Here is a 12,637-nt window from a genome sequence, read left to right as displayed (position 1 = left end):
TGTTTTCTGAGGAATGCAAGTCCTTTTAAATTATCAGGTCAGAGAGATTTAAAATGAGACAGGAAAAACGTCCTGCTACCCTCTTTGAGCTGTGTATTCATCTCTTGAAACTGCTTGCTGTTGCCACACGTGGTTTTAAATTAAGCTAATAATCCCACACCAGATGCTGTCGCCCACGTCCAGTAGCTTAACAACGTATAACAAATCACTAATCAACGTTATTTCTGTAAACCAATGAGAATTCTTCACAGACAACTTTTTTTAGCCCTCTCCTGGTCCCCCTTTTTTGCCTTTAAAAACTTGCTTGTAACAAAGGCCAGATGGAGCTCTCCAAGGTTGCTTGGGTCTGAATCTTCCTGCAGCTGTCCTTACTATGGCTCAGATAAACTCATTAAATCATATTTTGTGTTTCTGCATCTTCCTTTTGGATTGACACTATTAGTATATCCATATAAAAAAGCCAAAAAATTATTTACTGCCATGTACAGGCATAAGGGGCTTATTTCATGAAGGCTTCCTAAATATCCACCAGCCATAAGTGATTTATCTCTTGTATGACTTTTTTCCAAGTCTGTTTGGTGCTTACCAAACATTTATTTGATGTTGTTACTAGATGTTATGTCTCATAACGTATATCTTCATCTTTATAATCCCTACCCTATTTTAAATATGATAAGGGCTTGGTAAATGTTTATTACATAAATAATTAATTTTTGTTATTACCATTGCCCTCTGCATTGCAAACTGATGTAGCTGATAGCATCAAGATGGAGTTATTTCCAGACTATTGTATTGTTCCTATAATCATTTTGTTTTAACATTTCATATGGAATATGAAAGATATGAAAGAATATGGAAGACATGAAAGAATATGAAAGATACCTTCCTTACTAATGTCGGGTATTGCTTTTAGCAGAACTGAATTATATTTGGAGATGTACGTTTATGAGTTGTGATTTCAAAGGAGGGAAAAACACATTGAATGATACCACTGAGAAATAAAAATAAATCCTAAGCACCCCAGCCGACTGAAAGGACCCCCTTTTGGCCAAGGGGACCTTAGAGAAACCTTAAAAACTAAGCTTCTGGCTGTGACTGGATGGGAGGTTGGACATGCCTCCTTATACCCCCTCCCTGTTAACTGCCATTAGACTTCTTTCCTAAGGGTTAAACAGAAATCAGTCCTTTTGAAAGACTTGGTGCACTGCTCGTTTACACAACTGACCAGCATTCCTTCTTGGAAAGAGACTGAGACCAGACCCAGGACTGGGACCATGGACTGGTTCTGGGCTGTTCACAGAGGCTGCCCGCTGGGTGTCTCTGTGTCCTCCATTTCGCTTTATGACACGTAGAGCCTGATTTCAATGGATTTAAATGTTAAGTCTCCACCCCAAAGTGAACATGGGACTTACATAACATGCATATTTACTTACTATATATGTGCACCCCCCTTCGTGAATATTCATAGCTCCTTCTGTAACCTACTGAATATGTATACTTAGCCACCCCATTCAGCATAAATTCCTAGGTCTCACCCTTCCTTCTCTCAAAGTGCTACACTTCCCAGCCTGCAAGATGGCCAACTTTTTAGGCTGCAACCCTTTATTGGAAATAAAGCTCTCCTCTCTGGCTTTAGTGATTCTGCAGTTGACATCAACTTTTCCTTTATTAGAGAAGCAAAACTTTGGGAGTATTTCAGATTTGTATAATATTTATGGTTTAAATTTATTTTGTGAACACAAAGGGATATACTTATGAAAATGTACTACCATATTTTATTTACAGTTGAATACTTAGAATTTCAGATGGGTTTCTCTTTTAAGTAAAAAGAAATGTGCTTTTTTACCCCTCAACATTTTGGACGTCTTGGGGTCACAGAATAGAGAAAGCTGGTTTCCTCCAAAACTTTTAGACTTTTTCTTAGCTGACCTGTAGTACTTAATATAAATAACCAGAGCAATAAACTTTCTTCTCATTTCTACAGTAATAGAAATGCCACTGTTGTCCATTGGTTATTCCTCCTGGTGGGCCTAGTTTAGAAGAAGGGAACATACCCAGCAATTAACCAGCAGTCATTAAGAGAGATCTACAAGCAAATGATGGGCTTACCGCCTTCTTTTGTAAAAAAAAAAAAAAAAAAAAGCAGAGCCTCTTGGAAACTGGAATTTATTTTGCTCCTGAGTTGTTCTTGAGCATTCTATTTTCCTTATGTCCAGTGTTTCAGAATTGCAATAACCTGATATTGTGTTAATTAACATAAATAACTTCTATTTACATTCTTATAAACTATTTAATTTAAGTCTGTGTGGTGACAATAGGTATTAGTTATTTACAGCTGTATAACAAGTTGCTGAAAACCTAAAGACTTAAAACAGTAACTTTTAAAAAAAATCTCACCTGGTTTCTTTCGATCCAGAATCCGCGAATGGCCTGGGTGGATGGTTCTTGCTCAGGATCTTTCCTAAGGTTGTGGTCCAGATGTCAGTCCATGTCATATGTAGTCTGTATGAAGGTTTAGGGGTGGAAGATCCACTTCCAAGGGGGTTTATCCATTTGACTGGCAAATTCGGGCTGGTTGTTGGCTGGGGGCCTCAGTTCTTCACTTTATGGACCTCTTCATAGAACTGCTTGTATGTCTGTACAACATGGTGGCTAGCTTACACCAGGGCAAGTGATCGAAGAGAGAAAGATGGAAGCTGCTGTGTTTTTTATGACATCATTTCACAATATCCTATTGACTGTACAGCTTAACTCTGCTCATTGTGAGAGGAGAACATGCAAGGGTATGAATACCAGGAAAAGATCTTTGGGGGCTATCTTAGAGCCTGGCTACCAAAATAAGAGAATGTCTGATCCTTGGCACATTATTATAAGTGTCCAATTAGTGGACAATTATAAAATTTTACCAAAAATAAAGTAATTATTGGAATAGAAAAGTTTCCAATTTTTACCTCCCCCCCAAATTGCACACATTGATATACACTGATTATTGGTCCATTTCAAGCATTTGTATATTAATAGATACCTGCTTTTTCAGACATGTGGTTATAGGAGAATTTTATCTGGGTAAAAGAAACCATTTAACTAGGCAGGGTGAAGCTAAGCTCAGCACCACAGAACAACCCGCTGCCATTTTGTAAAACCCTCTGAATCCATCACACCTTCAGCAGACATTTATTGAGTATCTCTTATGTGCTAGGCATTGGGAATGCAAATATCAGTGCAAAATGTCTTTGCCTTCAAGAAGAGGCAAACAATTATAATTTATGCTAAATATTATAATAGAGGTACAGTTGTTGAAGATCATGGGCTCTGAAGTCAGTTTGCTTGAGTTCAATTCCTGGCTCTACTATTTATTAGCTCTATGACCTCGGGCCAGTCTTAACCTTTGTATTCTTTAGTACCCACCTCACAGGGCTGTTGGGAGGACTCAGTGAACAGCACCAGTGAATACTAAGTGTCAGCCATTTGGGAATACTTAGAGTGACTAATTTGGATGAGGGAAGGTTTCCAGAGGGTGGTGAGATAACATTTGAGCTGAGTCTTGGAGAGTGATTGGAGTTTGGCCAGCACAAAAAGTTGGTAGGGCCTGGGCATGGGATACCAGCATAAAGTGGAGCCAGAGGCAAGGAGGCTGAATGGTGGGGTGAGGCTTGGCATGCCATGTGGGGGCTTCACAGGAAAGGGACCGCAGATGAGCCTGGACGGTGGCCTGAAGGGACGTGAAGGGACTCCTGTAGAGTGTCTGGTACATCATAAGTTCTCCGAGGTCATCCCTGCTTAAATCTCTTATTTCTTGTTGTCTTCATAAGTACTCTCACAATTGCCAGATCTTATGTTTGTATCTGTGGTTAGGAAAATTTTGTTAACACAGTTATGTGACAAAAAAAAAAAGGTTGAACTTTTTTTGTGGAGACTTTTAAAAGCAGTGGAATGATAGGATTTTATCTTTTTTGGTTGGTTTGTTTTTGTAAAGGAGCCTGGCTGAAGAGTGAACCGTGGGTTGAGTAGTTAGGATGATTGTGGAAAGAGGCCTGGGAGGGGAACAGGTGAGCAGGAGCCCAAGCCTCTTGCTTTCCCCGTCTGGTCGGCATTTCCACAGGTATCCCAAGCACAGCAGAATGGGGCAGCCCCATCCCATCTCAGAATTGTGCAGTTATGAAAATTTAAAAAGGAGAGATTTTAATCTCAGTATATATGTTAGTGTCATTTTGAATTACATATGAGGGAATAAGCACCATAATCTTCTTGGCCTTTAAATGTCTGGCTCTAGTGATAACCTTATTGTATGGACAAAAGAAGATAATGATTATGTCAATTTTAGAAACTCACTCTCAGCTGCCCACTTCCCACTCCAGAAAGTTTTCTTGAAAACAAAACTAAAAAGAGAGGCGAGCCTTTAAAGAAGATAAGATGGGTAGGAAGAGGCCGGGCGTGGTGGCTCACGCCTGTAATCCTAGCACTCTGGGAGGCTGAGGCGGGAGGATCGCTCAAGGTCAGGAGTTCGAGACCACCCTGAGCAAGAGCAAGACCCCATCTCTACTAAAAATAGAAAGAAATGATTTGGACAGCTAAAAAATATATATATATAAAAAAATTAGCCGGACATGGTGGCACATGCCTGTAGTCCCAGCTACTTGGGAGGCTGAGGCAGGAGGATGGCTTGAGCCCAGGAGTCTGAGGTTGCTGTGAGCTAGGCTGATGCCACAGCACTCTATCTCGGGCAACAGAGTGAGACTCTGTCTCAAAAAAAAGATGGGTAGGAAGAGATTTGGGTTTAGGTAAATAGGAATACTTTCGCCTACCAGCCTGGATTCCAGGTAGCTTCCAGGCCCAAGGATGAGAATTAGGGTGGTTGTTAGTTCATTTAGCCTCTTCTCACTTGGTTCTGAATTTGCCACGCAGTCCTCTTTCCCAGCAGGATTGACCCTTCATTACTCTTGGATGACACTCTGCATGAACAGTCTCTTTTACCAAATCATGTCAGCCTCAGATGTGTCTGTTTCTTCTTGCTTCTTTAGCAGGTAGGTAGGTCTAGTTGTAGCCAGAGACCCTAACCTAACGTCTGGTATAAGAGGATGAAACAAATTCTGTAATATCTAGCTGGCTTAAACCTATTTATTTTTATTAGAAAAAAAAATTTTAATGTGACTGCTACTTTTCTTTTTCTTAGTTGGAAGCATGCACTAATGCACCTTTGCACTGCAAGTGTAACACTATGTAAAAAATAATCAGGAAGCCAATGGCATTTTTATAACCACTATTAAGTTATATGAAGTGTGAGGCTAGAAACCAGGTTTGGAGACAGTGTCTCCATTCAGGGTGTAGCAGCTGTGCAGGGAGAACCCAACTGGGAAAGGGGAAACTTTGGAGTAACTTCACCCTTCCTCAGTTGTGTTTGAAATTTATGTTTTCTTACATTTTGCATCATATTTGGAGTCCCTCAGTTCTTTCTCCTTATATTCTAATTGGATATTTTTGTATTACCTCATGACTAAGAATTTAAGGACGGTATCCTTTTTGGGAGGTATTTTCTATTCATAATAAAAGTAGTTCGACGTCTGGGTGTATTTAAAAAATGGGTGCTGGAAGCCGGTCTTGTTGCTAAAGTAAACCTTTCTATAAATAAATTCAGAAACATCTGTGAAGGGCATCGTCTGAATGTGGCAGACATATGAATTGCGTCAATTCCCATCTTGTGGCCAAGATTTCTTACTTAGGCTTTCTTTGTAGCCGATGTGGTGGCAGAGTTTCACATTCTCACAGCATTAGGCAATGAAATGGTCAAAAGAAATGCTTCCAAGTTGCCCTCTTTCCTAGGTTGGCCGGTGGTGGTAATTTGTACTCACCAAGGAAAAGTGCGGCGTGGTTTTGTTTTTATTTTTTAGGACTCAAAACCTGCGATCTCTCCTTCAACTTCATTTTTAGCCCTGGCTTCAGGCAATTTTCCAACTGTCTAACTGCTAACTGCTTTCAAGAAATTATTGTGGTCTTGTAGGGAGCTTTGGGTCAGTAGGAAAAGAAGACACAAAGTCTTTCCTAGAACACCATGGGCCCATCAAATGACCTTTTTTAGAAACAACTGAAATTCCTCTTTCAAAGGCACAAAAATGCTAATTGAAACCAAACAGAAAACAAACCCACCCCACAAGTACTGCAATTCAAATGAATAAGGGGGAGCAGGGAGAGTGGAGGAAAAATTCTTCTTGGGAAAACTATTTGAAGTACAAGCAGTGTGCATTTTGGTCTTTGAGTAAGTTAAAATGGTGTGATTTAGCATTTTTAAGATAAAAAATTAGCCTGGCCTATAAGAACACTGTGTACCTTTTCAGGTGCCTGTGTAGATCCTGCTAGAATACCCGTGCGGTGCTCTGTCCGTCCAGCCTACCTCATGCTCAGCTCTGGCGTGGAGACTCCAGCGTGGTAAGGTGAGTCAGAAGATTTGTACTCCTCACTTGCATCCTAGAAGAGTGTCACTTTCAGTGATTTTTCAAAACACTTTTCAAAGTTTTGGGACACTTTGAGTTCACTGGCGAACTCTTCAGAATCATCATTTGTAAGCCTTTATTGAGAGCATACAAAGTGTGGTCAGTGATGGTATCTGTGGCCACTGTAACATACTTCCAAGGTCCAAATTTGGGTTAACACTAAAAGCATCATAAAACACGCTTTAGGTTTCAAATATGGCGACTGCAGCAAAATGTTTCAAAGTCGTGTCACCACTCGTGGGCTTTCTGAGCACTCTGCTACTAATACTTTAAATTGGCAGCCTCTTTTAAAGCCAAGAAGTATTTCTCATAGTGAAAGGTTAGAAAGTCTTGAGGACTAACTGGTTTTTCCAACTCTTCCCCATAATAATCTTGATAAGAGTAGAATATTCTGTAGTTTGAGCTTCTGTTTCTTAAATAATGTCTATAATTGGCTTCACTAAGTAAGAGGGGGTCACACAATCTCTCAGATGAAAATATACAGAATATTATGTTTCACTTGTATTTAGTATTTTGCTGTGTGTCATCTCTTGTCTCTTGAACATTTAAGTGACTTCTTATTGGTCCCAGAAGGGAAAATAATATGACCTTGTTTAGTAAATGAATAACTTACAAATAAATTGTTCACAGTTTACAGGTGAATGAACTCTTTTAAGGGCACCAGCCAGTGTGCTGTCTCATAAATTCCTTGGTCCCTCATTTACAAAATTTATGTGCCTGCATTTTTAAATACATGATGGATCTCGAAGGTCCCGCATAAACTAATTTCCCCCTGAAATAAAAAGCTGTAACTTTAGAGCCTTCTAATAACTGCTAGATGACATGGAGGGACTGGACTCCTAAAACCGCAAGTCCGTATCCTCATTCATTGGTTAAGTTGCTGTCCTGCAGACCCTGCTGCGTTGCTTGTGGCATTAGCGAAAGCCGTGACTGGAAGGCCACAAATGTGGAGAGTAAAAGGGAGTCTGATGAGGCAATTTTGTTATATCCGTGGGAGAGCCAAAAAGACCCATTCAGACCTTATTTTTGATGCCTACCATTTGTATGTAATATGGTCTGAAAAAGAAAAGCATAAGAGAAAAAATGTACTGTGTAGCTCAACGGACTAATGTTCTCTCTGTAATTGGGTAGCCACTTAAATTTTAGTTTTAGCTTCATTAATTATTTTCTATTTAGGAGGATTTATGTTAAATTATACTAAGAAGAGTTGTAGTTCAGGCTTAATGTTTAGGGATTATGTGTATTTGGGTTTGAACATTTCAGTTATATTTTTTCCTCTGGATCGCTATTAGTTATCCACTAATACAGGTGGGGATGGTATGAGTGGCTTAGAGCTCGGTGCTGAAGAGTTTTCATTTTCTGTTCAGATATAGCTACTCTTTTGCCTATGCTGGCTACTGAAGTAACCCAGCTTACAGGAGAGTGACTTCCCTCATCCTTTCCGAATGTAGCGTCTGATTTTAGTCATGTTAACTTGGATGGGCAAAAAAATTAGCTCTGAAGTCTCAGTATTGCTACACTGTGAAACTTTCTAATTTTTTTCCCCCGTGGAACAACTTTACATTTTTAATATCTTACAATCAGAATATCTTTCTACTAAATCACGTTTGATGCAATTTTGCAATTTCTCTTGAGCCATTTTTATTTTAGAGAATGTGATGATAGGGAATAATTCACACTTTATCACAAAACGCTTCTGTTAGGTTTATAAATTTGAAGCTGTGTGAGAACAAACCTTAAAGCTCATATTTTGTGTAAAAAGACAGAATAAGTTAAAAGACAGAATAAATTTTACAGATTATTGATTTGCTTCTTTTTCTGTTCAAAATAGGACTACAGTCTTCCCCCGTCCTTCTTTTCTGGTACTTTCCCGTAAAAAGCATTAGTGAGGGGAAAATAATGATAAACAGGACTTAGCTCTATAATCTTATAAGTAATTTTCCATAGTTTATGGAATGAAACATATGGTGGTAATACACTGTGCCTCTGGTAATAGGAAGTAGTTTCAGAATACTCTCAATATTTTATGTTTTAAGTGTGTGCGTGTGTGTTTTCAGGTTAGATTTTCTGTCCCATGTGGATATAATGGAATTTGGATTTTATATGCTTAAGGTTTTAAGGGTTTTGATGAGGGCATTTCTGAATAAAACTTATAAAGAGGCATTTATGGTTATTACAGATAATTTTCTGCACGCAGATTTTAGAAGGCTTGATCTTGCAGAGAAAACTACTTGGTAGGAGAAGGTGGGGGGACGTTTTCTGTAATTTAAGTTGTCATAGTAACCTGCATCAAGAGGCGGACTTGGAATCCAGGCCTGAAGAATTTCAGTGACAATAAACATTCCAATTGCATTCATCATCTTTTTTTTTTTTGGCCAAGTAAGGAGCCATCCATTGTGACCTAATTATTTTATTTCTATTTTTAGAATATGGGTAGCAGTTTGCATGTTTTAGCACTTTGGAACTTCCCCGGTAGACTAAAAATGAAAAATTAAGCTGTTTGTATTTAAGATTGACGTTTTTTGGTAATATACCACAAACTAGTTATTTAAGATTTTGAAATGGGGTCAGAATGATGGTTACTTAGAGAAATATGAAAGAAACAGGATTTGATAAGTAGTGAAGAACTTTATATATCCATTTGTTAACAAGTAAGTCTAATATTAAGAGTATTAGAATCTGGTTTTCATGGTGCTCTAATTTAGAAGTGTTATGACTTTTCTAATATCTACTAGTTAATAATTTTATTTCCTGGCATCCTGTAGTGCAGTCTTAATTAGGCACAGATGTATTTTAGTAAAAAGGATGAGGTATCATTTTTATTAATGGAGTAAGTTACTTTGAGAAATTTGTATCCAGACTTTATTTTTAGATACCCTATTTTTCACAGAGGACAGTAGGATGTTGTTTCTAAAGAGAAAGCTTTTCTAGGGGTTTGCTTCTCTCTTGCCTTCTGCAAAATATTGATTGCTAACCAAGATTAAAGAGTTAGAAACATTCTCCTTAAAGAATGTTAGGAGAAATAAGGAGATAACGATGTGTGTGGGGGATGTGTATGTGTGTTCATTTGTTTAAGGAAACTTGGAAAAGAAATTGGAAAAATTCATGGCCAGTCTAATAATAAATATGTAAAAATCCATTTCCTGTAAAACGTAAAGGAAAATAAAATCACCCATTAACTCAGTGTTTAGAGATATCACTGTTAATATTTTATGGGAACTTTCTATAATTTTATAAACAAACTGAGATCAGGCTATCAGTAGCCAAAGTACTAATAATGGTGAAAACTAGAATTTTATCTCCTCATTGAATTAGCAGCATACCTGCTATTATCACTGCTATCTAAAATAGCACTGAAATATCTAGCCAGTGTATTAAGAAAAAGGTGAAAGAGAGAACTGTTGGAAAGGAGGATAAAATTATTTGCATTTAGATAAAAAATTCCCAAGGCAATCACCTAAAACTAATAAAGTTTAGTAGGGTTCCATTATAAATAATATAAATATTGTGATCTTTTTTGTGTAGTAATAATAACCAGTTCAAAAATAAGAGGAAAAAGGAGCCTATTCATAGTAGCAATAGAAAGCATGCTAAGGATTAAACTTTTAAGAAAACGGAGTGGCCTAGGAAGAAAGCTACTAAACTTTAATCTGAGCCAAGGGGACTCAATGTTTCTGGCTAGGCAGACAATTCTTTAATTATTTTAATCTTTTTATATTGGTTTATAAGTTTGATATAATTCTAAACAAAATCTTAGCAGGAATTTTTCACAAATCAGTGATTTGAATTACATTTTTATGGAATAAATAAGAGTGAAGAAAAGTTTATACAGTAAAGAAGGTTAATGAAGAGAAAGTTGTAATCCCAGCTATTAATTAAAATATGGTATGTTGATAAAATAGGCAAATCCTTAGAACAGAATAGAAAGTTCAGAAGAATGTTGTATTGCTAAAAATGCCATTGTAAATAATGAACATAAAAATGTAGTAATAAATATACTAGAAGAGAATGTATATGAATATCTGATCTCAGGTCATCAGTATCACTGTCTTCCACCTCCATACCTTGTCCCACTGGAAGATCTTCAGGGGCAATAACATGCATGGAGCTGTCATCTCCTATAATAACAATGCCTTCTTCTGGAATACCTCCTGAGAGACCTTTCAGAGGCTGTTTTACTGTTAACTTTTTTAAAAAAAATAAGTAGAAGTAGTACACTCTAAAATAACAATAAAAACTTTAGTATAGTAAATACATAAACCAGTAACATAATCATTTATTATCAAGTATTATGTACTGTACATAATTGTATGTGCTGTACTTTTATACGCCTGGCAGTGTAGCAGGTTTGTTTACACCAGCATCCCCACAAACCCGTGTGTGATGCGTTGCACTGCAATGTTAAGATGGCTACAACATCAGTAGGTGATAGGGATTTTTCAGCTCCATCATAATCTTAGGGAACCACCGTCGTGTATGTGGTCTGTCGTTGACTGAAACATCATTATGTGGTGCATGACTGTGTAACATTATCATATGTCCTTACATAATTACAACATATAAAAAATAGAGTTAATACCCATATTGTATAAAAATTTATTTCAAATCAGAAAAAAAATCTGTACCCAATTAAAAGATTTTTGGCCCTTAGTGGACAGTCTTAAAAAGAATACATACTGATGTAGACTTAAAGATTTGTTCAGTTTTAATACTTAACAAAGAAATATATTTGGCATGTCATATTATTGAAGATTCAAAAGCATGTATATGACACACATGTAAATAACCTATATATAAAATGTAATATATGCAGACCTATGTAATTCCTCATGCTGGGAGTGGGAGAAGTAAGATCAGAATGTTCATATAGTGCAACTAGAAGGTAGACTGTAATGAGGCAATACAAGAATTTATCTACCTGTCTATAGATTTTTAAATTAATACAACAGAAAAATGGTAGTGACAATATAACCATATCAGGACATAATATAATTATAACCTTGGGTTCTTTTTTTCAACTATTTATATAGGGAAAACCCTGAGAGGCATTACACCAAAGAGTTAATAATGATTATCTCCAAATGGTAGAACTACAGGAAAATAATTACTATTTTCATTTAAAACATATAGGTTCTGTAAAATAAATATCATTTTAATAATCAGAAATGTCTGAGATTTCCATTGTATGCCTTTTGTGAAAAAAATATATTTACTTTAAAGACATACTTAATGAGATGGACTATATACAGAATTTAATAGCAAGGGGATCATCAGAGTCTCTGGGTAGGGCTGAATAGACTGAACTCCTGAGATGTTATTCATAAATAATTGGACTGTGATGTGTCCCTGTGTACCCATTATGCTTCCTGGAAACATGGAGTTTGGGAATACAAAGAGCAATGTGTCTACAGGTGAGCCTTGGAACAACATGGGGGTTAGGGGTGCCAACCCTCAGCATAGTTGAAAATCTGCATATAACTTTTGACTCCCCAAACTACTAACTTTTGCCTTTTGACAAACTACTGCTACTACCACTTTTGACAAACTACTACTGCTTTGACTTTTGACAAACTACTAACTTTTGACTCCCCAAACTTACTAATAGCCTGCTCTTGACCAAAAGCCTTACTAATAACAAACAGTTGATTAATGCACATTTTGTATGTTATATGTATTATATACTGTAGTCTTACAATAAGGTGAGTTAGAGAAAAGAAAATGTTAAGAACATCATTAGGATGAGAAAATATATTTACTGTTTATTAAGTGGAAGTGGATCATCATAAAGGTCTTCATCCTCATTGCCTGCTCATTGAGTAGGCTGAGGAGGAAGAAGAGGTGGGTCTGGTCTTGCTGTCTCAGGGTTGGCAGAGGCAGAAGAAAATCCACACATAAGTGAACCTGTGAAGTTCAAACCTGTGTTGTTTGAGGGTCAGCTATATTTTGTGCTGCTTTAACAGAATACACGAGACTGGGTCATTTATAATGTGCAGAAATTTATTGACTCAGAGTTCTGGAGCCAATGTTAAATGCCATCGTCTGGTGAGGGCCTTCTTGCTGTGTCATCACATGACAGGAGAGAGAGGGAGAGGAAAAGAAAACGGGGTCAAATTTGCTCCTTTATAACAAGCCTACACCCAAGATAACGG

At 37.3% G+C, this 12,637-nt stretch overlaps 1 protein-coding gene across 3 annotated transcripts in view; it reads left to right on the top strand.

Annotated features, from left to right (window-relative positions):
* RASSF8 (Ras association domain family member 8) overlaps positions 1-12,637 on the top strand; it is a 108,724-nt gene that overhangs the window by 31,370 nt on the left and 64,717 nt on the right. For 2 of the 3 annotated variants that reach the window (XM_045554174.1, XM_045554175.1), the window contains exon 2: positions 6,333-6,428. The exons of the other annotated variant lie outside the window; for it this stretch is intronic. The gene's annotated coding sequence lies outside the window, so the exon portion shown is untranslated. The remainder of the gene's footprint in view (positions 1-6,332; positions 6,429-12,637) is intronic. 3 annotated transcript variants of the gene reach the window in all.

The sequence above is a fragment of the Lemur catta genome, chromosome 6 (assembly GCF_020740605.2).
Source record: "Lemur catta isolate mLemCat1 chromosome 6, mLemCat1.pri, whole genome shotgun sequence".
NCBI classification, from domain to species: Eukaryota; Metazoa; Chordata; class Mammalia; order Primates; family Lemuridae; genus Lemur; species Lemur catta.
The sequence above is the reverse complement of the archived record's forward strand: the minus strand, read 5'-3'. Positions and strand labels throughout refer to the sequence as shown.